This window comes from Protopterus annectens, chromosome 3.part1, assembly GCF_019279795.1.
Source record: "Protopterus annectens isolate FY-2018-M chromosome 3.part1, PAN1.0, whole genome shotgun sequence".
Classification (NCBI taxonomy): Eukaryota; Metazoa; Chordata; order Ceratodontiformes; family Protopteridae; genus Protopterus; species Protopterus annectens.
In genome coordinates this window covers 70,430,238-70,453,824 of record NC_056732.1, presented here as the reverse complement: position 1 = coordinate 70,453,824, position 23,587 = coordinate 70,430,238, and the positions used below count along the sequence as shown (strand labels likewise).

Genomic DNA, 23,587 nt, shown 5'->3' with positions numbered 1-23,587 from the left:
CGCATCCACACACCCTCCTGCAGATAGGGGAGGATGGATTGAATCGTGACCATGTGGAACTTGGTCTGAACTACTGATTTGTTTAGAAGACTGAGATCCAGAATGGGACTCCAGTTCCCTGTTTTCTTTGGCACCAAAAATAATCTTGAGTAGAACCCTGATCCACACTGATCTGAGGGGACCTTTTGGATGGCTTGTTTTTGAAGTAGCTTTCGTATCTCGGAATTTGCCTCCTCCCTTTGACTGGGTGGAACATCGGGAAGGGATTTCGGAGGTCTTGGATAGGATATTAGTGGAATATGGTAGCCTCTGGTAATGATTCTCTGCATCCACTGATCATTAGTAATGGACAACCAGGCATCTTGGTGAAGAGAGAAACGCACCCCGACTGATTCCAGAGGAAAGCAATTGGGCAGTGCCTCAGGAGCGCTGATATGGTCTACCTGAGAAGGAATCTCTGGAGCCCTAGTTCCGGGGACCCCCACTGCCCTGAAAGGGACGTCTTCCATTATTGGAACCCCCTCTGCCTCTGGAGGAGTCCTCACCACGTGAGTCTCGGAAAGGACCTTGAGACTTCTTGTGCCACATTTTTCCGCTCCTCTGGTTCCTGGAGAATGAACGCGAAGGTTTGGAAAAGCGTAGGCCAACGGCAGACAAGGTCTTCCCGTCTTGCTTGCACCTGGCTAGTGTATCCTTGACCTTCGCACCAAACAGAGACGAGGGCTCAATAGGGGGATTTAGAAAGGAAGTCTTGGAGTCCACGAGGTCACAGATGCGCATCCAGGCATGACGCTTCATGAGTACACCTGTACCCGCAGCTCTAGCTGCTCCTTCGGTTGTGCGCGACAGCAACCTCATGGATGAATTCGATATGAATTCTAGGGTGGCAAGTTGGGAAACAACCTTATCTCATGCTCCATCCAATACTTGGCCCTCGAGGGTTCCGGACAGTTCAGAGATAAGATCTCTCTAGAGCCTCGTAAAATGTGCCATAAAGTTCAGAGACCTAACCGCGAAGGTCGCTGACGCAAAGACTCTCTTCTCTAACCTGTCCACTGCCTGGGACTCTGTTGGGCGGGTGAACAAGCAGGACTCTCTTCTGCAAGTTCCTTTTTCGTGGCAGCCACCGCCACCACCACAGTGTCCACTGGCAAGCCTCTGGACCAATGGGGTTGATCCTCTGGAGGGGAGAGTACTTTGTCTAATCTCCTGGGGATGGCCTCAACGGAGTCGAGGTTCTTCAAAGCCCGTTGCACGATGAGTTTAACCAGCTCATCGGTGGGGGGGGGGGGGGTCACCAAAGAAGTAGAGGGCCGAGAGCGAAAGGCCTGCAGGAATACGGATTCCTCTGAGGAAGGGGTTGAGGACTTTGTCATCCCTCTGTTTCAAGATTTCCATGATGTCCCCGAAGGAGACATCGTCAGTAGGCGACCATCCCCATCATCGTAGTCCATATCCTCTGTGAGTGACTCCTCCGGAGAGTCTGTCTCTCCTCTTACACACCCGTTTCTGAGGGGGTTCTTTAGTGGGAACATCCGAAGAAGACTCGGAAAGTGAAATGCCCTGAACAGGGATCTCCAGGGGAGGGTGGACTTTGACAGCTGCGGCTCAGAGGGAACTGGGGGAATAACCAACTGTGGAGGATTGCTTGCAGCAAGCGCCCTCTTCATCACCCTGAAAGCGGGCCCGCATGAAGAGGAATGGAAGCCCGGAACCAAAGAAGACAGAATCGGAACCGGGGTCACATCCCACTCCAGACTGACCACCACCGGGGACGGAGCCTCAATCAAGCTCAGAGCGGTAGTCACCCTCTGCTCCGAAGTCGGGGCCGACATAACCGTCAGAACAGAAACCGGGACTAGGGTCTCAACTCCCCAAGCACAAGATTGAGGAAGGGTGGGTTCCGACAGAACCGGCACCCAAAGGGATCTCTGAGCCTCAGACAGCGTTGTTGTCGGCGCCGAGGAAGGAATTCCTCTAGTAAAAGTTGGATAGATGAGCCTTGGAACAGAGGGGTCCAAGGGAAGAGAGTAAATAGGGGTTGCTGGAGAAACAGACCCAAACCCAGAAGTGGTATAGGGTCTAGGCGGATTTGAGATTCCCCTAGCAGTCAGCAGCTGATCAAAAAGTCGCACCACATCCAATTCGGAAAGGCTCCTGGTGCATCTCACCGATGCACCTGAAGGGGAGTCAGGCCGGTTCAAAAAGGGGCTGCAGGCTTGTCCGGCAAACGGGTCCACACTGGATGAGTATCGGGTCCATAGTGTGTCGCAGAACGGCACCAATGATTCCAATTTTGCAACAGGTAATAATGGTATGGTCGGAGCCGAGGACGGGCTCTAAACAGAAGTCACTGTAGGAGTGGATGATGGGAACGGTTCCGAGGATGTTGTCGGAACAGATAACGAGGTCGAAACAGGCGATGTCAGTACCGATAAAGACGTGGAAACACTGGTCGGTATCGAAGACGTAATACTGGTCGGTATCGAAGACGTAGGTGGTGCCGTAATTGTCGGTGCCGGGGTGGGCGCCGAGGCTACCTCGGTAAACTTCACTGGAGCAGAGCTAGGAGCCAATGTGGTAGTCGGCACCGAGGAGGCAGAACGGTGTTCAGACGATGACTTATGGGCCTTGTGCTTGTGACCTTTACCTCTGTCACCAGCTGGTGAAGAGGGGTCTGATCGAGGATGTTTCTTATCCAAAGCAGGAGGGGGTGAGACCTCCGTCGCAGAAATGGCCTCCGAGATAGGCGAAGCAAGCAGGTCCTTTAAAATAAGTTTGTTATGACGTTCATTCAGCGTCCACTGCCTGAAACTAGCACAGATATCATATGGTGGTTTCGCCGACAAAATGCGGAACCCCCAAACAGTAAACACATTCCTCATGGAGGTCACCATTTGGCAGTTTACCACTGCAAGAAGAGCAGTGTTTAAATCCTGTAGTTCCCTTCTTTTCAGACATTCCAAACACACTCTCGCATATAAGGGACAGAGAGGAAATGGAGGAGAGAAAGCAAATACCAACATTGGTAACAAGATACCATAAAGGTAGAAAGTTAGATACACCAAGAAATTACCAACAATGGTAAGAGAAATACCTGTGGGTAGAGCAATAGCAATATAGAATAAGAACAAGTTATAAGTAAGAACAAAACTTTTTTAGACTATTAAATATTTACGAAGAAAGGACTTAGCTGGAGAGCTCGGTGAAATGCTGCTATATGGCTGTGCGGCAAACGAGATCTGGGGTAACTGAGCAAAGGGCATTGTGGGTAGCAGCTTAGTTTGAGAATTTTTGGTGCAAGCAAGCTTGGTATAAGGCCGACTTGGTTCTGAGGGTTTGGAACCGAAATCATCAGTGATGAATAGGAAGATTAACAACTTCAGATTGAGCTTTCACCTGACCCGGAGGAGATGCACCTTTATCCTTATTGACCTGAAGGATGCACAAGGAAATCCACCTGGCAATGGTGACCTTGGAGATAGGTTTACCCAAAAAGGATTGAGGAGGACACAAACAATTTATCAGATTTACGAAAGTTTATAGCCCTGTGTAAATAAAATCGTAACTGTCTATGAACATCCAGCAAGTGGAGTTTGTATTCCATTTTGTTAGCAAAGTTTGGGAAGAAAACAGATAAATTAATGGTCTGATTGATGTTAACTTGTGAAGCAACCTTAGGAAGAAAGGAAGGATTGGTCCGAAAGGAAACCCCATCTTTATGGAAAATCATATATGCAAACTTAATGGACAAAGCTTGCAGTTCTGAAACCCTTTTAGCAAAGCTGAAAGCTACCAGGAATGCTGTCTTTCATGATAAGAACTTAAGATCTGTGGTTACAGCAGGTTCAAAAGGCAGAGTGACCAAAGCTTGAAGAACCATAGTAAGGTCCCATGGAAGAAGAGGATCCTTGACCGGGGAGCATAACAAGAAAGTACTTTTGATAAAGGCATTACACAGTCTGGAAGAAGCCAGGAGGCAAAATTCCCACCCACATGAAAATGAGAGATGGCAGCTAATTGAACTTTGATAGTAGAAGAGCTTACTCCTTGTTGAAAAATATTGGCTAGGAAGTCAAGAATGGCAGAAACAGGAGCCGTGAAAGAATCTAAACTCCTTTGAGAAGCCAAAAAGGAAAAACGTTTCCATTTGCTGCGGTAAATCTTCCTGGTTGAAGACTTATGAGCTGCCACAAGAACAGACCTAACTGAAGAGGGATAATCCAGGAGCCCTAGCGATCATGGGAACTGGAGCAGCAAAGCCGTGAGCTTCAAACTGTCCAGGTTCGGATGAGGAATCCCCGAGGAGTGTGAAATAAGATATTGAATGGGATCCAAGACAGAGCCAGAAGATGAGATCAATGGAAGGGAAACCATACCTAGCGAGGCCAAAATGGGGCAATGAGGATCACTTTGCACCCCAGTTGACGAGCTTTCTGTAGAAACCTCAGAATAAGAGGTAGTGGAGGGTAAGCATACAGAAGACTGGGAGGCCAAGCATGGACCACAGCATCTCTGGGGGACACCCCTGGCAGCGGGTTCAGAGCGAAAAACTTGCTGCACTTCGCGTTGGAAGAAGATGTGAAGAGATCGCAGCAAGGCTGTTCCCACTCCAGAAAGGTCTGCTCTGCTACTGAATGATTCTGAGACCACACGCAAGGCATCAGAATAGTCCAACTTAACCTGTCCGCCAGAATGTTTGACAGTCCCGGAATGTGAGTTGCTATGAGAAAGCGACCTGTGGAGATCGTCCATTCCCACACTCTCATGGCCTCGTGACAGAGTGGCTAAGATCTAGTCCCCTCCCTGTTTGTTGACATACCAGACCACTGACATGTTGTCTGAGTGAATTGCAATGGTTCCCAGAGGAAGAAAGGCATGAAGGGCCTGCAACGCCAAAAGGACCGCCCTCATCTCTAGAACATTTATGTGCAAACTGGTCTCAGCAGGGGACCACAGGCCTTGGACTGTCCTGCCCAAACAATGCCCCCCCCCCCCCAAGTTGGGAGGCATCTGTGGTCACTGTGGCTTGGACAAGGACTGGAACAAAAGGTAGTCTCCAAGATTTTTGGAGCGCACATCCTCCACAGACAGGATGACCGTCAGACTCGACTGAGGTGTACTGGATATGATAATGGAAGTTCCAACAGGGACCATTGTACTGCTAGTGTCCACTGTAGCACTTGTGTGTAACCAGATACACGGAAGAAGCGTTATGGTCGCTGCCATTGAACCTAACGCCCTCAACACTGATTCTGCCGAGGGAAGATAAGAACGGTAGATCAGGGAGACATGCATCCTCAGGTTTCGTACCATCTCCGTGGTCAGGAAGATTTTGCACTGTAGTGTGTCTATCCTTGCCCCAATGTAGTCGATCACCTGGACAGGATTTAGAAGTAATTTGGATGTGTTGATTGTAATCCCCAATTGAAGCGCAAGCTTTAAGAAATAATCCCTGGTTTGAGGAAGAAGACGCCTGATGGGAGCAGCGAGGAGTCAATCGTCCAGGTACGGATAGACCTGAATCCCCTAAAGCCTCAGGTGAGCCACTACCACCATCACTTTGGTGAACACCCTGGAAGCTGTGGTGAGACCAAAGGGTAGGGCTCGAAATTGGTAATGATCGACTCCTAGCCGGAAGCGGGGGAACCTCTTGGAGCTTCTGTGCATCTTTATGTGATAGTAGGCATTCTGGTGGTCTAACGAGCAGATCCAGTCGCTCTCTTGCAGATACGGCATGATGGACTGTAATGTGACCATCCAGAATTTTTCATCTAGCAACTGACAGGTTCAGGAAAGATAGGTCCAGAATGGGCCTCAAGTCCCCTGTTTTCTTTGGTACCAAAAAGAACCTGGAGTAGATGCCCGATCCGAACTGATCTGGGGGGACGGGTTCAATGACACATTTCTCTAGCAGCTTGGAGATTTCCAGTGCTGCTGCCTCCCTTTGTGTGAGTGGTACATCCGGGAGGTGTTTGGGAGGTTTAGGCAAAACCACAAAGGGGCTAGAGTATCCTCTGGATATGATCTGAAGCACCCAGTGGTCTGATGTTATTGACTCCCATGCCACCAGGTGAAATGACAATAATCTCCCGACTGCCTACAGAGTAGAACAGTTGGTCAATCCCTCGGGGGTGCTGTCCGGGCCTGTCTGAGAAATGTTCGAGACCCAAAATTCCTCGGATCCCCTCGGCGTCTATTCTGTCGCCCCTCTGCCTCTAGGGGAAGAAGTGTCCTGGGAATACTGTGACTTCCGGAACCACATCTTTTGCCCTCTCTGATTCCGGGAAAAGGATCTTTGAGGGTTTGAGAAGCAGATTCCGATGGCAGTGTCCTCCCATCCTTCTCACTCTGGACCAAAGTCTCTGACGGTCTTACCAAAAAGAGTAGAGCTGTCATAAGGGGCACTGGCAAAAGACACCTTGAAGGGTTCTGAAAACTGACATAGTCTGAGCCAGGCGTTGCGCCTCATAAACATGCTGGACCCAGCAGCCCTAGCCGCTCCTTCGGTACCATGTGAGGGGAGTCGCATGGACGTGTTGGAGACTGCTTTTAAAGTGGCCATCCTCACGGAGAACGTGCATCTGTTCTCCTGCAACATGGACTTAGGGGGAGACTCGGACAGTTCCTTGACCAGGTCACGCTGGAGCCTTGTGACGTGCGCCAGGTACTTAAGCACCTTGATGGAAAAGGTTGCTGATGCATAGACTCGCTTCCCTAAGAGGTCCATAATCAGGGACTCTCGGTCAGGGGGATGAACCGAGGAACTCTCCTGGGCTACTTCCTTTTTTGTGGCTGCTGCTACCACCACAGCGTCTACGGGGGAGCCCTTGTTCCACACTGGTCTATCTGATGGTGGACTCAAGATCTTATCTGGATGTTTAGGGATTGGTTCCAGTGTCCGGCTCCTTCCAGGCCCAGGAGGTGACCAGGTCCACCAAGGGATCTGCAGGAGGTGACACCCAGGAAGTAGATGGGTCAGTGCCGAAAGCCTCCAGGAACACGGATTTGTTAGAAGAAGGCTTGGGGGCGGACCAATCTCTCCGCTGGCGTAGGATTTCCATGATGTCTCCAAAGGAGACATCCTCGGGAGGTGACCTGGGGAACTTTCCCCATCATCCAAATCAGTGTCCTCTGTGAGGAACTCGGGGGAGTCCATGTGCCTCCTCTTACACGTATGCTTGTGAGGCACATCTCTGGCAGGGCTCTCCGGGGGAACTCGCAAGCCACTTGCTCCTCAGAGGGAACCGCCTGGGGCTCCTCGAGCATGGGCTGTCCCTCTGGTAAAATGTTGGGATTCGCACAGAGCAGAGAGAGTCGGGGCGGAATCAGACGAAATAGTCAAGAGTCTCGATCCAGTGGAGAGAACCCTTTCTACCACGTCAAACGCCAAGGGAGAACGAGCCTCCTGGGGTACCAATAAGGAAGCCACTCTCCCCGGATCAGACATGAGAATCGGAGCTAGGCCCAAAGTGGATGTAGCTCAGAGAGAAGGAACTTGGCCAGACAACGCCGGTACTGATGAAAAAAGTTCCACTCCCTCGGATCTAACACCCAAGCTCTGGATCAGAAAGCCACTCGGATCCGAACTGGTCGCATCAGACACACTCCAGGCAGCTGCCGGCATAGAGGAGACAGGTACCATCGGCGCTGACCCCCTGACTAAGGTCATCCTTGGATCCCAGTACTCTGAACTCGGTGTACAGATCAGAGAAGGAGAAACTGGTGTGAAAAAAGGAAGCGAGCTTCCCCTTCCAGAGGGTGAGGGGGCTGGCAAGACCCCCATCTGGATTCTGAGTACGAATGAACCTACCTCATCATTTTATCCACGTCAACTTCCAATAAGCTACATGTGGATCTCGAGGCCACGGACTCAAACCTGGCGGGTCGAGGAACAGAGGCCCTAAATGGAGGATGTCTCTCCTCTGGCTCCGGGCAAAATCTCAGAGATCGGAGGTGAGGGGAGTCACGGATCCTAGCCTGACTTTTGGTGGGTAGAAGGAACGTCCAGAGACCTCTTGCGTTTCTCTGGTTTTTGCTTGTCCGATTTGTGCTCTCCTTCCTTCTCCCTGCACCTTTTCCGCTCCACTTCCACAGGCTTAGAAACGGAGGTTGAGTCCCAGCCTGGGAGGGAGGAGAAAGGCAAAAGAGGAAGGAGAGGTGGCCACAGCAGCCGCTGTGACTGAAGCAGTGGACGAGGCAGCATCCTCAGAAGTGGGTAGAAGGCCTTTTTAGGGCCAACTTAGCCTTCCTGTCCTTAATAGCGCGCAGGTTAAAACCCACGCAAATATTACAGTCAGTGCTCAAATGGGCAACGCCCAAACACAACAGAGAGTGTGGCCATCTGCAGGAGACAATTTATGGCCCCACACAGCGCACATTTTGAAAACAGGCTTGGGATCAGCCATGTCTCTACTCTAGAAAAAAATCACACACAGAAGGAAAAGGAGAAAAAATACCTATTCCCCCACTCAGACACACTCACCACACACTCAAGGCAGAGAGAACACTGAGGGGGGAGGGAAAGCAATACATTCAAACACACCAACACAAACTACTAGGAAATTTTTCTAATACACGATGCACCAGCGAGGTGAGGGAACCTATACTAAACACTTAACAGTCAAAAATTAAAAGCTGCTTAATATTTAAAAACCCTCTCACTAACTTGGAGCTCAGGAGATCATGATGCTTAAGGCAAGCCACGGCAAACGAGCTCTGGGGGTTGGAAGGTAGTGGAGGTGTATTATGGGTAAGGGGAGGAGCTTGGTGCTTGGAGCAAATGTTAGTGAATTTGCCGGCTCGGATCAGATACCCACAGGTTGAAGACCAAATGAAGTAAACTACTTCAGATTGGATTCCACTTAGCCAGGAGCCTAGTCGGAAGCACCCAATCTAGTTCAGCGGCAAACGAGATCTGGGTAGTCTCCCTAAGCATGATGCGATAGGGTATAGCCTTCGAGCCAGTGGAAGCTCTCGAGCTTTAGTATAGGCAGAGTCGGAACCAATTCTCGGTTCCAAACACAACCAGCAAAGAATGAAGACATCAAAAGTTATGTATTCACTATAATGATACATCTGGGTTGTCCATTTTCATTCAACTGATGGGTCTCAGATCAAAAATCGGATCGGACTCTGCCACTGTTACCAGACTCAAGGATCCAGCCCTTGAGCTACTCTACCCATAATTCCTGACTCTCCTGGTACACCTCAGGTCATGTTTGCTGCCTTAAGTTACTTGTACAAGGCACTGCACTATAAAAAGACACAACATAAGAATTTGCAGAAAGGTAGGAGCTCATAACTAGGAACAAGTGAGTTTCAAAAAATACATCCCTTATTACTCACTAAGAAAGAGGGAAGTGGGTCAGAGGGTGGGGAGCTGAAGAATGAAAATGAACACCACAAACGCATCATTACTGTGAGTAAACAACTTTCGTATCTGATGGCATTTTCATCCATTCCTCAACTGATGGGACACAGTCTCCAACTAGATGACCCTTGAGTGGTCATCATGGAAGGATATTTCAGAGGACAGAGGAATCAAATGCTGCTCTATTTCTGGAAGTTTGACTAACTTGTAATGAGCAAAAAAGATGTGGGCACTGAACCAAGTGGTGGCTGCACAAATATCTATGGAAGTTCTTCACCAGAATGCCGAAGCGGTGACTACCCATCTCATGGAATGTGCTTTCGGGAGGTTCGGTAAAAGCTAAACCTCTTTCCTTATAGACAAAGGATATACAGTCAACAAACCATATGGCTAGATTCACTTTAGAAACGGCTTCACTTAATTTGTTCTACGAAAAAGAAAGAATTGATCAGCTTTTCTGAAATCTCATATTCTGTGTGAATAAAACCTCAGCTGCCTATGCATGTCCAGAAGATGCAACATAGATCATTCTTTTAAAATTTAGGGAAGAACACAGGTAAATTAATAACCTTATTTAAGATGGATTCATAAGCCACTGTAGGTAGAAAGGATGGGTTTTTGCATAGAGAAACTATCTTTATAAGTATGGAGATCTTACAGAAAGGTCTTGGTTTTCAGATACTCGTCTTACAGAAGTAAAAGCCAACAGAAAGCTTGTTTTCCATGATAAAAACTGAAGATCAATCTTTGCAGAAAGTTCAAAGGGAGGTTGGGTAAGAGCCTTTAAGAGAATAGACAAATCCCAAGGAGGGGTAGGACGTTTAAATGGGGGCTTGAGTGATAAAGGTATCTTTAAGGAAAGCCTAGAATAATCTCAAGGAAGCCAGGGAAGAGTGATTCTCTCCGAAATGAAAATTTGAAATGGCCAGTAGCTGAACTTGGACAGTGAGAAATTTTCCCAGTTGTTAAAGATGGAGGCCAAAAAGTTGAGAACTGCCAAGACTGGAATGGAGTAAGGATCCAAATTTCTTTGAAGGGCCAAGACTGAAAATCTTTTCCATTTACTCTTGTAAATTTTCCTAGTGGAAAGCTGCTGACAGAATAAAAATCCGAACTGGCGAAGAAAGCCTGGACTGTCTAGCCATCAGTGGAACTGCAAAAACCATGCGGTTAACTTGAAGACATTGATGTCTGGATATCGCATCCCTATCGGGTGAGACAGAAGGTCTGGACATGGATCCAGTATCCCAAGAACATAAATAAGATGCGGCCAGATGAAGGGAAACCAGAACGGACTAGGTCAAAAGGATGCAATGAGGATGACTGTGCTCTTTAACCAGGATGCCTTCTGTAGAAATTTGGGAATTGGTGGTAATAGGATAAGTGCAAAGGAGACCAGAGAGCCAATCGTGGAACAGAGCATATTTTGGCGACTCCCCTTTGGATGGATCAGCGCAAAGAACCTGCTGCACTTGTTGAGGGGAGAAGCAAAAAGATCTCAGCAAGGTTGACCCCATCAATGAAAAACCTATCCCACTACTCTAATTGAGAGACTATGTGCGAGCCACAAAAATAAACCTGTTTAGTCTTGACAGCACGTTGGTCTACCCCGGTATGTACATTGCCAAAAAACTGACTGGAAGGGATCACCCACTGCCACACACTCATTGCTTCTTGACAGAACAGCTAAGATTTGGTTTCCCTGTTTGTTGATATACCAGACTACTGATATGTTGTCCTTATGTATTGCAACATCCCCAAAGATAGAACATCTTGAAAAGCCTGCAACACTAGTAAGACAATTCTCATCTCCAGGACACTGATGTGCAGATGGTCTCGTCCAGTGACCATGCACCTTGGACGGTCCTCCCAAGAAATGCCCCCCCCCCCCTTTGGGAGGCGTCCGTGGTGACTGTGGCAACTGGCTGAGGGAGAATAAAGGGACAACCTTGACAGTTTTTCTGAATGAATCCACCAAAGAAGGTATTCCTTGCAAACTTATGTCACTTAGAGGATGTGGAAGTACAGACCACTGTACTAGAGAGTCCATTGAAGGACACGAATATGACATCTGGCTAAAAAGACAGGAATTACAGTGGCTGCCTTCAATCCTAACGTTTGAAGGACTAGTCTTGCTGTCAGATGAGATAGGGAGATCACCTTTGTGACCAGAAACCTGACAGTGCAAACGCTTGTCATAGGTAGCGAAGCTATCTGGTTGGTCATGTCCAGATGGGCACCTATGAACTCCATGGTCTGTATAGGGGTAAGCTGTGATTTGGTGTAGTTGACGGATGCCAAAAGCCGACAAATGGAGCAAGTAATCCTTTGCTTGAATAAACAGATGCCTGGATGGAGTGGACAGGAAACAGTGTAGATAAGGAACCACCTGGAATCCCAGTCTCAGGTGAGCTGCTACCACCACCATGCATTTGAACACCTTGGGGACTGTGGTGAGACCAAAGGGCAGTGTTGTGAACAGGTAATGGCTAGCTCCCACCTGGAAGTGCAGCTATCTTCTTGAACGCCTGTTCATTTTGATATGATAGTACGCATCTTGAAGATTGAGCACATCTAGTCATCCTTTCGTAGAAGACATAAAATGGACTGAACTGTGACCATCCAGAATTTGAGTATTATGTACTGGTTGAGTCTGCTGAGATCCAGAATTGGTCTCAAGTCCCGTATCTTCTTTGGCATTAAAAAGAATCTTAAGTTAGATGACTCCTTCCTAGCAGCTTTGCTATTTTCTAAGGCTGCAGTTGACCTCTGCTTGGGTGGAACATTGGGGATCTTCATCTTTGTTGGTGATATTTGGGAAAATGGCATGAAATAACCTCTCAATATAATTTTATGTAAGGAAATGTCTTTTGTGATGGATGCCCAGGCTTCTGGGTACAGAGATAAGTTCCCCCCTGACTGCCTCCAGAATGCACCAATCGTGTAATCCTTCAGGAGCACTGGTAAGGTCCGTCAGAGAATGCTTCTCTGAAGCTCTGGTTCTGCGGGCATCACTGCTGCAACGGTGGTGTCTTCCATTAGAGTTTCTCCTCCCTAACCTGTGAGAAACTATCTCATGATTTATGGAAAATCCCTTGAGACTTGCAAAACCACATCTTTCTAATGTCTCACTGATTGCTGGAGTAGGATTTCTGAGTAGAAAAATTAATCCCAATAGCAGACAGGGTCTTTCCATCTTGTTCACTTCTGGAGTGTTGCTTTTACTTTGGGGCCGAACAAAAATGATCAATCAAAAGGAGCAGTGATGAATGAAGACTTGAAGGAATCTGCAAGATCACACAAGCACATCCAGGCATGCCTCCTAAATGCTATGCCTGAACACAAAGCACTAGTAGTACCCTCAGCAGCATGAAAGATTAAACTTATGGATGCACTGGAGATGGACAGTAGGGTGGTCAGTTGTGAAGAAGCTTTCTTCAGGTCCTCCACAAACATGGACCCTGAAAAACTTGGAAAGGTCTTTGATCAAATTTCTTTCTAGCCTTGTAAAATGTGTCAAACAGTTCAGTGACCGAAGGGCAAAGGTCGCCAAGGCATAAATGCGCTTGCCAAACCTATCCAATGCCCTCAGCTCTTTTTTAGGAGAGTGGACAGACGAGCTCTGTTTTGCAAGTTCTCTACTGTTGGCTGCTGCTGCCACCACCATGGCATCTATACAGACTCCCTTGATCTAATGGGCCCAATCTTTTGGAGGCACTAAAACATGTTGGGTCTGTTAGGAATAGGTTCCATTGCACCAGGATCCTTCCATGCTAGCCCTTGAGATAAGGTCAACTAAGTCATCAAAGAGAGAGACTACCCAAGAAGTAACTGGGCCAGCCCTGCACACCTCCATAACAACTGACTCCTTTTGGAAAGGGTATCAGAGGACCACCCATGTCTCTGTTTAAGGAGTTCTAGTATCTTTCCTAAGGAAACATCAAGGTGAGATCTGGGAATGCTTCCCCTTGAACAAAGTCAGTGTCTTCATTCAGTGACAAATTCCTGAGGGGACTCTATATGCCTCCTTTTGTACGTTCTCTTCCTAGGGACCTCATAAGTGGGATAGTCTGGTGAAGTATCCGAAGGTGATAGGGAGTCCTGTATAAGGACTGGTGGAAGGCTTGATCTGGGTGGCTGTACTGGTGGAGTACGCATAAGATCAGTGCTCAAAGTCAGAGGAGGAGAATAGGATCCAGAGAAGGCAAGGATGCTCTTTCTCTGGGTAAAGAGAAGGCCCTTTCCTGAACCTCAAGGGCAGGATTTCCAGGACAAACAGCAGATGATACCAAAGGAACATGGCCAATGGCACTGACCTCTGTAACCCTGTGGAACCTTGCCTCCAGGAGAAAGTTGGAGAAAAGCTAACACTGAAGAGTCATGAGGCAAGGATGGCTCAGAAAGCCTTGGAGTCCAGTCGATCCTAACCACACCTGCCTGAGCTAACGCTGATGTTTTGAGAGTCTTCCTGCTTGGAAAAGATCTGAGCTGGACAACTCAGGGAACAGTCTGAGACGAAGAAAGAGTGGTTTTCAGATCCAGCAAGGACATCTTGGAAAATCTTGGATCAGAGGGCTCCAAAATCACTGGTTGGAGTGGAGAAAAAGCGATGTGATGTGGAGGTGAGGACAGGCTCACAGGTTCGATAGGAGACTGAGATGGAATGACCCCCATCTGACTCTGAGCCCTGAGAAACTTCATCATAATCCCATCTACCCGTGTTTCAGACAAGTTCCTAGAAGAGTTAAGGGATGAAGTAGAAGATGGTGGCCTGGAAGATATTTTAGGTGTCTCCTGTAGGAAGGGTGAATGGAGCAGAGGACATCTTGGACATGGAGTGAAGAGGGGATCAGATCCAAGGAGACTTGGGTCTTGACATAGTCGGATCCGAAGGCGGCGTTGCATCAGATGTTTTTTTAATACTTCAGCAGATGGCTCAGAAGTCTGAAACGAATTGGGGGGGGGGGGGTGTTTAGGGATTCATTTCCTGGACTTCTTTTTCTGAGGTACCAAGTCAGGCTTTCCTTTATCTGTTTTACCAGAGGGTATTCAAGACGCAGCCAAGCCAGAAATAGCAAAAGGAAACGTTTCAGTACAAGCTTATTCCTTCTATCACTTAAGGCCAGGGAATTGAACCATGAACAAATATTGCAATCCACGTCTAAATGGCCAGCGCCCAGACAATATACACATTCCTTGTGGGCATCAGAGTGGGGGATTTTATGCCCATAGGAAGTGCACTTTTTTAAACCCGAGGTTTGCCAGCCACTATCAGAAGCTAAACTACTTCTATAAGCAAAAAAGGAAGACAAGGAAGCTTTTTTTTTTTTTTGCAGTCATTAAGTGTAGAAGGAAAAAACAAGTAAGCTCCGTGGTATCCCTGAAGTCTCAAACAACCCACTAAACAAGTATAGTGGGTCCAAAAACAAAACGGTGTAAGAAACGTGTGTGTGTGGAAGATTTTCAATCCATATTCTTGTTGTTGTTCTTTCGGCTTTTCCCGGTTAGGGGTCGCCACAGCGGAACTCTGGTCTGCTAATGATTGGCATCAGATTTTTTACGGGTGCCGAGGTGCCAGCTCAACGCCCAACCATCAACGAAGAGGAGCACATGCAGACTCCAGACAGAAGGCGCTCCAGCCGAGAATCGAACGGGAGAACCTCTTGCTGTGAGGCAACAACGCTACCGCTGCCCCACAGCATCAAGTTCAATCTATATTCTTGTACACAGACCTAAAGAAGTTTAGAAGGACGAAAGCGATTTTTATTAATAGGTTATGAAAAAATTTTTATATTTGATTTTTTACATGCAAAGTGTATGTGTATATATTTATATATATATTTTTGATTGCCAAATGGACTAAGGTTTATATATTTTCAGCCATGTAGTATATTGTCTTGGATAAAATTGCAGACTTAATAATCTGGTTAATTATAAATTTTATTTAAAGTACATAAGGGTTATATTATTATGACAGCTACTAAGTAGGGCAGGACCAGCTCAACAATAAACTACTCCCTTGCCTGATAAAAAGTATATATATATATATATATATATATATAGACAGCTTGTACTTCCGCGGTGGTGCAGCGGTAGTGATGTTGCCTCACAGCAAGAGGTTCTCCCATTCCATTATCAGCTGGAGTGCGGGGAGTGCCTTCTGTGTGGAGTGTGCATGTCCTCCCGCGGTTGGGTAGGAGATCGAAAGGCATGCGTAAATGGGCGTGCCTTCGTTGAAGGTTGAACGTCGAGCTGGCACCTTGCGTTCATGAAAATCTACTGCTAATCATTAGTGGACCGGAGTTCCGCTGTGGCAACCCCTAACCAGGAAAAGCCGAAAGACAACAACAAGGCAGCTTGTGAGGAAACTATTACTCTGTTTTTGTTTTACTTGGATCGCTTGTCTGTGTACTTAAAGGATTTTTGACTGGAAACAGACTGCCTGCCCTGCTTGAATTACTTTCGAATACTTAGTAATTCTGTACAATATTTCAAATTATATATTTTTTATTATTATTTTTTTTTTTTTTACTTAAGACTAGTTTACGTTCGCTACTTCTACTACTTTTGTCTGATCTGATTAATATACAGTGATTAACTAGAGATATATGGATTAAAAATCTTCCACATAGAGAAGTTTCTTGCACTGTTTTGTAGAAGGAAACAAAATACCAGCAATGGTAAGCAAAAGACACCCTAAAAGCAAGAAAGTACTGGTAAGGGTGTCAACAGTGGTATGAAGAGAATACTCCAAACTGGTAGAAAGGCCTAACAGGGACAGAAAATGAAAGGGTGAAGAGAACAGACAGAAAGGCATCTAAGTAGTATTTAAGAGTAAAGGAAGGAGGAGGGAAACTGTAGAAAATTTTCACAAAAAAAAAGTATAAGGCCATCTCTAATTCTCCAAATGTTTGAGAGCAGAAATCTACATCTGAAGAATATGTTGATAACGACAGCTGTGGTATACCAGGGGAGTAGGGAATTATGGGTAAAGGGAGGAACTGGAGAGCTGGATCCGATGTGGGATCCAAGACCTATCAGTTGAGGAATGAATGAAAATGACATCAGATCCCAGGTACTGAGGGAGTGCTCTTTGGACAGTTAAGAACAGTTCTCTAACAATACAACCATGGATGAGCTCAAAATGCCAGAGGATTTCAGGGTTTGGTAGCTTGTTGTTTAGGACTTTAGTACTAAACAGAGCCACACTGATATTATACAGTGATAGATTTGTTTTGGAGGTAAGATTGTGAGGTTCCATTAGCTGCACCTTATCTAAAAAATGCACACTGGAGGCAGCAAAAGCTTTTGCCAATATGTGGAAGACTTGGAATGAGAAATGCAGACCATCCTGGATGAAGTTCATACTATCAAGCATCACATCGCATGCTGACATAGTAGATTCCCCTAGAATAACAACAGGTGTGTAACCAATTGATGATGGAAAGATTCATCTCAAAACTAGGCTTTCACTTGTATTTGTGACATGCATGGATAACTCTCATTTTTCTTTCCATATTCCTCAAGGTACCACATATCCCAACATGAATCATCATGATGCCATCTCATATTTGTCTGGTTTAAGGGTCCTAAGCATACCTTTCAACCTCTTAGTTCAAGAAATTTGGACAAAGCCTAAAATAATGTGGGGACAAAGTCTCCCAAAAGTAGGAACAAATATTAAATATATTGCGGTTATAAAATCTGAAAGTTGCTAAACAGAATTTGTATTGGCATGCATTTTCGGAAGCAAATGAATTCTGAAACTCAAATGTATGACATTTGTTACTTCAGCCTTCAAACTTTCCCAGAAAAAAAACCCCACAGTTTTTATGAGGAACAGACCAAAAATATGAGGTGAAAATCTGGATAGTTGAGTGATATGGTCCGAATGGCCCTTGTAAATTCGGCAATCTTGGCTCAGAGAGACAGCTCACTGCCACCCAGCTTTTGTCCAGCCCCCTGAATGTAGAATCTGTATCTAATTAAGAAGTCACCAATTACTAGCACATTTCTATTTGTGTTTGATAAATGCTTGGATGTAGGAGGTGCTGCTTCCTGGTGATTCTCAGTACTGCTGACTCTAATTTGTGTTGCAGTGTTCAGTATACTCTGCGCCTTGATTTCCAGTGCAACTTGGGCAAGGACTTTACTGCCTCAGAACAGGATGGTTTACTGGATGCCCAGAGTGTAGTGTACGTGAATGGCTCCCACAGGATGTTTGTGCGAGTGTGGCCTTGAATTTGGTACAGTATTTGGATTGCTTAAGCAGACAAGAAAGAGTGAAGTAAGAATTTTCTCTGAGCATCAGGCAATTCTTACAATGCCCGAGTATATCAAGTGCTTTGAGACTGGCAAGAGGTGGACTAGCTAGCATACCTTCCATTTTGACCAAGAGTACAAGGTGCATCAGGGTAGTATAAGAAAATATACGAGTTTTTCAGCTTCTGGGTTAAAGTAATTGACTAAATAATAATAATAATAATAATAATAACAACAAAAAGGTAGAAGTAGTAAATAATTGGTTCAAGACCGGATATATGATCAATTTCAGATGCACGTTTCACTGCTTAATTCTGCAATACAGCTTTAAACTAGGATGGGAGTTCACTGAAGATTTTTTTCAGAAAATATGAAAATGAAAGTGCCTGTCGAATATTGTGCTGCTCGGAGTGCTGCCCATCACTATTAGGCTGAGGAGCTAAAGTTAAAGAACCAATAAAAAAACATCTAAAACTTCAGGAAGTTATGTCTACCCCTCAAAAATAACAATAAATTAATCTCCCCAAAACTGAATAACCATTATTGCTCTTAAATATAAGTTACGCACTCGCCATAACTAAGTATCTGTGTTGTCCACTTTCATTCTAATCACTTATGGGTTATGGATACGACCCTTGGAACTGACTCGGCCACATACTTCAGATCCAACTCTTGAGCTGCTCCCTCTACCCATAATGCCTCACTCCATCCCTATTGCCTCAGAACGAGTTTGCTTTTCTATTTCACAATAGCTGAAGATAAACAGATATAGCTAGGGCTCAAACCTGGAAGAGTAGGTTCCAAAACATAGTCCAATAGTTCCTTCACGAACAAAAAAGGGTGGGGGACGGTTGGGAGGAGAGCTGAAGAATGACAATGGACAACACAAATGCCTAGTTATGGTGAGCACATAATTTATAAATCTGTTCTTGTCCTTTTCTTTCTTCCTCACTTATGGGATAGTCTCCAGCTATGTTGCCCTTGGGTGGACCTCATGGAAGGATACTCCAGAGTACTGCCGAACCAAAAGAGGCTCTACTTCTAGATATGATGTTTAATTTATAATGTGAAACAAAGTTATGAGTCTGGACAATGTAGCTGCTGCAGAAATGTCATCAACTGACATTTTTTACCAAAAGGCAGATAAAGTAGCCATTGATCTGTTTGAATGAGCTTGGAGAGGTTTTGGTAATATCTTTCTTAGAGTAAATCCAAGAAATACAATCTGTAATCCATTTAGCTAGGGTATCTTTGGAAAACTTGTTGGCCTAAGCAATTTGCAGAAAATGATAGAAAAAGCTGGTATGACTTTCTAAACTGACTTGTCCGGGGAAGGAAACAATGTAGTTGTCCATGCACATCAAGGAGGTGTAGCATGTATTCTCCCTTTTTGGAAAAACTAGGAAAGAAAACTGGCAAGTGAATGGACTGGTTGATGTTATTTTCAGAAGCCACTTTAGGTTAAAAAAGAAGGAAAAGTCTGCAAAATAATCCTGTCTTTATGAAAAACAATGTAAGGGGTCTTTTCCAAAAAAGCATGGAGTTAAGATATTTTTTTTTGTTGAATTAACAGCTGCCAAGAAAACGGTCTTCCATGACAAAAATATAAGGTCAGATTTACAGGACAGTTTAAAGAGTTTTCTGTTGAACCTTCAAGTACAGCAGTTAAGATCCTAAAGTGGTGAGGGATCCTTTGTTGGAAGTCTCAGAAGAAAAATGCCTTACATAAAAAGGCTTTACACAATGTAGAATAAGCCAAAGGAAGGGACTTATTCCCTGTGCAGAAAAGTGAAACTGCTGCCACCTTAAGTTTAATTGTAGGGAAACTAGCCTCCTCTTTGAAAAAAAGTTGTCAAAAAATGAATAGCTGAAACTGGTGGAGAAAAAGGATTAATCTGTTTATCTGGTGCCCAAATAGAGAACCTTTTCCATTTACTTTTATAAACTTTTTTAGTAGAGCTCTTTTGACAAGCCAAAATGTCACGGACTGGGGAAGAGAGAGCCTGGACTGTAAGTATTACTGGAAGTGGAGAATCCAGTCAGTCAGCTTGAGGGTCTGAAGGTTGGGGTGCTGAATCCTCCGACAGTGAGATCCTGTGTAGGCTTCAGTATCCATGGAGGATAAAGATGAAACTGCAGAAAAAAAAAACATACTTGCTGAGGCCAGAAGGGGGCAATGAGGATTACTGAGCTCTTCGGCCTCCTTGCTTTCTGCAAAAATCTTGGAATCTGGGAAAGAGGAGGATAAGCATAAAGGAGACATGAGCGACAAGCATGAAGAACAAGCATCTCCCTGCGGGGAGATCTCAGAGCAAAGTATTTGCTGCACTTGAGAGGGGTGGGAAATGAGGCCAACCTTGCTGTGACCCAACACCTGAAGACCATATTCACTACAGACTGATTGAGAGAAGTTCAGGCATCAAAATGGATCCAATTAGTTTGCTTGCAAGCACATTGGTTTTCCCTGGAATGCACATCACAATTAGAAAGTAGTTTAATGAGATCACCCATTTCCAAACCCTTGTGGCATCTCTGCAAAGGGAATAAGAGAGTTTGTTGTTTATTGATGTACCAAACTACAGACATGTTGTCGGTCTGAAATGCAATAGTCCTCAAGGGAAGAGCACCTTGAAATGCCTGCAATGCTAATAATGCTAAAAGGACTCCACTAATGTCTCAGACATTGATAAGCAAGTTGGTCTTCGGGGGGGGGGGGGACCACAAGCCTTAAACAGTTCCTCCCATGATATGCCCCTCCTCTTCAGTTGAGAAGGGATTGATTTAGAAAGGACCACTGTACAGCTAGAGGCCACTGGAAGACCCACATAAAGAGTCATGCAAGAGAAGTAGTAGTATGGCAGCTGATATCGACCCAAGTGCTAGCAGTAGTAACCTTGCTGGAGGAGATGGATGAGAGAAAATAGCCTGAACCTGGTTCTAGACGGAAGAAATTTGGTGGAGGGGTAAACATGTTATCTGTGGTGTTGTGTTCAATACTGACCCGATGAACTCCAGGCTCTTAAATGGTGAAAGTTTTGATTTGGTAAGATTTATTGTAATGCCCAAAGAATTGCAAATCTGGAGCAAATAGTCTCTGGCATGTTGCAGTTGATGCCTGAAGGGGGCAGTGAGGAGCCAGTTGTCCAGATAAGGAAACACCTGGAATCCCTTCTGTCTCAAGTGAGCTGCAACTACTGCCATGCAGTTGGTAAACAATGTGGGGGCTGTGGTGAGTCCAAAGGGCAGCGCTGTGAATTAGTAATGACTTACCCCCAGACAAAAGCGGCAATGTGTTCTGGATTGTCTATTTTGATATGATAGTACGTGTCCTGAAGATCTCCAGAGCATATCCAATAGTCTTTCTGCAGAAAAGGCAGGATGGACTGAAATGTGACCATTTGGAACTCCACTTTCTTTACATACTGGTTCAATGTGCTTAGACCCCAAATGGGTCTGAGGTCCCCAGTTTTCTTTGGCATTAAAAAGCAGTGCAAATAAGTTTTGAATCTTATCTAGTCGAGTGGGACCTGTATGGCTTTTTCTAGCAGCTTTTGTATTTCTTGTGTTGCAGCCTACCTCTAATTGGCTGGAACATCGGAAAGTTTCTTTTGACAAGGTGGAAGGGAAAATAGTATGTAGTAACCTCCGGATATTATTCTTTGCACCCACAAATCACTGTAATGTTTGTCCAGCCATCTAGGTGCAAAGAGAAATGCCCCTCATCTGTGTTCACAGTTGGACATCTGAAGCGTTGATGGGGCCTGTCTGAAAAAAATCTCTAAAGCCCATTTTCTGCAGGCCTCCTCTGCCTCTAGGGTGATGTCTACCATTAAAATTTCCCTACTCTGCCTCTGAAGGAATTTTTTCCAAGCAAATCTTTGGAAGGTCCCTCAGATTTATGGAACCAAATTTTCTTACCGCCTCCCTCTAGTTTGTAGAGAAGGTCCGTTGAGGTGTAGAAAACTTGATCCCCACGGAAGAAAAGGTCTTTCCTTCTTGTTCACTGCATGTAACATTCTCATTCACTGATGATCCAAACAAGGAAGTGTCATCAAAAGGGGCATTAACAAAGGACGTGTTAAATGGCTCAACAAAGTCGCATAGCCGCATCTAGGCATGTCTCCTTACAGCGACGTCTGAACCAGCTTCTCATGAGGACCTTTCAGCTGTGTGAGATTAATCTCATTAAAGCATTTGAAATAAAGAGTGGCCAGTTGAGAGGAATTCTTTTTGAAATCCTCAGCAGACACGGATTCAGAGTATATGATCGTTCTTTACGACCTCAGAGCAAAAGTAACAAAGATGAACACTCACTTTCCAAATCTATATTATGCTCTGGATTCCTTTTTAGGCAGATGGGCAGGAGAGCTCTGTTCTGCTACTTCTTTCTTTGTGGCTACCGCCACCATAGCATCAACAGCGACTCCTTTGCTTCAGTGGGTCTGTCTATGGGTGGGGCCAAAAACTAGTCAGGCAGTTTGGGGAGAGGCTCGAAACTATTTGGCTCCTTCCATGCCGGATGGCAAACCAGATCAATAAGTTCATCCACCAAGGATGGGGGGGAGGTTTGAGGCTTACCAAAGACTGATGGGTCAGAACCAAAAACCTCCAAGACCACATTCTTCAGGAGAGGGGTTTCAGGATCTCTAGATTATCTCAAAAGACGTGTCATCCAGTGGTGATCTTGGGGATCTAATTCCATCAAAATTGGTGTCTTCCTTGAGAGACTCCATGGGGGAGGATCTCTCTCCTCTTGCACTTCCTTTTCCAGAGCACCTCTTCCGTGGGATGCTCTGGAGAGGTGATGGAAGAGAGGGAAAGTTCCTCTACTGGGCTGGAGACTCCTTTGGAAATGATGTACCTGTGGAATAGGTATGACCAACTCAGAGCCTGGACCTAATGAGAGTAAGGGGATAGGATACGAAAAATTAGAAAACTGTTCTCTGGAAAGAAAAAGCCTTTTCCACCACCTCGAAGGCAGAGGGCCAAAGAGAAAACCCCTAGATTCTGCCTTGGAGCCGAAGCTTCCAGAGAAGGTAGATGTGGGTGACCCCTAGATACGAGCCTGAAAGTGAAAATAAGATTTGAACTTCTGAATCAGTGATTTTCATAGACTTTTTTGGCAGCTCCGACAAAGACCTGGGGGAGGTTGAAGGAGAATGCTTTCAGTGCTCTAAAGGAGCAGACTTGCTATGTTTGAAGACGGCTTGAGCTCTTAGAAGAGGAGGGAGGAAGAGCCCTTAAAATAAGAATTCATTCTGCCAGGGCTTGCAGATTAAACGTGGCGCATATACTGCACAACATTTCCAAGTGCCCGGCTCCTGACAACCAGCAAAAAGCAGAAAGAGTAAGAAAAAAAGATAATCAAAACATCGCTCAGAAAATAAAGAAGCTCACGAAACCTATAAATGTGTTCAAGAGTGGAACCTGCGTCTGTATCTGAGGTAATAGGGATAGAGTGGGGCATTATGAGTAGAGTGAGGAGCTTGAGAGTTGGATCTGAAGTCTGAAGTGCATGTTCAAGTTGGATCACAGCATCAGATCCGTAACCCATAAGTGAGGAAGAAAGAAAAGGAAATAATCAAATCATATTTTATACCCTGACTGGAAAAACAACTATACTTAAAAAAACAAAAACAAAAAAAACAAGCAATTACCTAAACCGAAACATTTGTAATCTAGTGTTCTCTCTTCTCACTGCTTGCTCACCTGAAGACTAATGTCAGCTGTGTGTGTGTGTGTGTGTGTGTGTGTGTGTGTGTGTGTGTGTTAAGGGCAGCCAGCTTACTCTGGAGCAGTTGAGAAACAATGGAATAGAGAACAGTGTTAATGAAAGATCCCCTTGTATCATAACGACATTTGGAAACAATGATCAGAAGAGAATCTGTGATTACTATCCACCATAAAGGGCTAGTTAGCCCACAGACTTGAAGGAAACACCCCCCCAAAAAA

At 45.4% G+C, this 23,587-nt stretch overlaps 1 protein-coding gene across 1 annotated transcript in view; it reads right to left on the bottom strand.

Annotated features, from left to right (window-relative positions):
- The window catches only part of ATAD2 (ATPase family AAA domain containing 2), a 1,885,102-nt gene that overhangs the window by 560,305 nt on the left and 1,301,210 nt on the right, over positions 1 to 23,587 (bottom strand). The gene's annotated exons all lie outside the window — the stretch shown is intronic.